Source organism: Belonocnema kinseyi, chromosome 2 (genome assembly GCF_010883055.1).
Source record: "Belonocnema kinseyi isolate 2016_QV_RU_SX_M_011 chromosome 2, B_treatae_v1, whole genome shotgun sequence".
In the NCBI taxonomy this organism is placed as follows: Eukaryota; Metazoa; Arthropoda; class Insecta; order Hymenoptera; family Cynipidae; genus Belonocnema; species Belonocnema kinseyi.
In genome coordinates this window covers 36,060,827-36,062,173 of record NC_046658.1, presented here as the reverse complement: position 1 = coordinate 36,062,173, position 1,347 = coordinate 36,060,827, and the positions used below count along the sequence as shown (strand labels likewise).

The 1,347-nt window shown below is 25.1% G+C and overlaps 1 protein-coding gene across 1 annotated transcript in view; it reads left to right on the top strand.

The window, feature by feature from the left end:
* The window catches only part of LOC117168187, a 63,194-nt gene that overhangs the window by 24,411 nt on the left and 37,436 nt on the right, over positions 1–1,347 (top strand). The gene's annotated exons all lie outside the window — the stretch shown is intronic.

Below are 1,347 nucleotides of genomic sequence, written 5' to 3'. Positions count from 1 at the left end.
GAAGTTTCAATCTAAAATTATCGAACACTTTCCATTCAAAAATTCAGACGAAATATTTAAATAGCTTTAAATTTGAAATTATTCAATATATTCTGAAGACTATAAATTTAAAATGTCCAAATTATTAAGGCTTTAAATATTTTTGAAATTACTGTTCTGGAGACTAAATAGCACTTATTCTTTTATTAAGAAATCACAACTAAAATTCTTTAAAAAAATTTTTTAAAAGAGCTTTAAAACCCTTAAAAAAGGTCAGAGGTTTTAATAGTTCAATATATGTGATAGAATCTCTTTAAATATGAAATTAGTCTATACTTTTTCATGTTTGAGCTACAATTATTCCTTTTTAGAGTTATAAATTACAGTCGTGAAAAACCAATAAAAATTTTTGACTAATTTATATATAAAACAAAAAACCTTTGTATAATTCAATCTAAATGCAGCTGCAAAAATTTAATTAGAAATGCGTTGAATTCACGGTATAGTTTAAAAAGAAAACTGAAAGAAAAGGATCGACTTTCAAAAGAAGCGAAAGAAAGTGACTTGCTGGATTGCAAATGAACATGGAAAATGGTGTATTTTCGCATTTTTAAAATTTAAATTCAAACTTTTTCGCCTTTTAACAATTTCGAAAAATTCTGAAAATTCAAACAATAAGGCTGTATTCTGAAAATGAAGCAATTTTAACGTTAAAATTCAAGTTCCTAAACTGAAGGCTAAAAATTTGCAAATTTTACAATTAGTGTTATGTAAATTGTATTGGTATCTTAAAAGAGTATAAATAGTTCTTAAATTAGTTTTTAAATTTTCTGCAGTTTATCTTTTTTACATACCTAGATGTCAAAAAAGCCTATCCAATTTTTTCAAACTTTAATCACTTATTTTCTAAGAGAAAATCACCCCTGTTTACCAGTCACTGAAATGGATTAGAAAAAAATTGCCAAGACCCAAGAATAAAAATTGGATGCACAGCGAATTTTTAAATTTTTAATTGAGATTATCTTTAACTTTGTAATATCAAAAATTTCCATACACATTTCTTTTTAATAATACTATAGGAAAAAATCAGCAAGATCGAGCGCCGAAATTATAATTAGAGCAAATTTTCTGTAATTCTATGGGGACGGCTGAAATATCCCGAAAAATAAAATTCCCGACTCGGTAAAACTCTCTGTCTCAAAAAATACAATTCGAAAACTAATAAATTTCCTGAACAGTTTATAATATTAACGAATTTGAAAATTGCCAAATAATAAGACTCCCCAAATAAAACTGTTTCTTAATCAATATTAATTATTTATTAAAACTGCGATAATAAAATAGTGTTATCAAATAAATTTTTGTTTA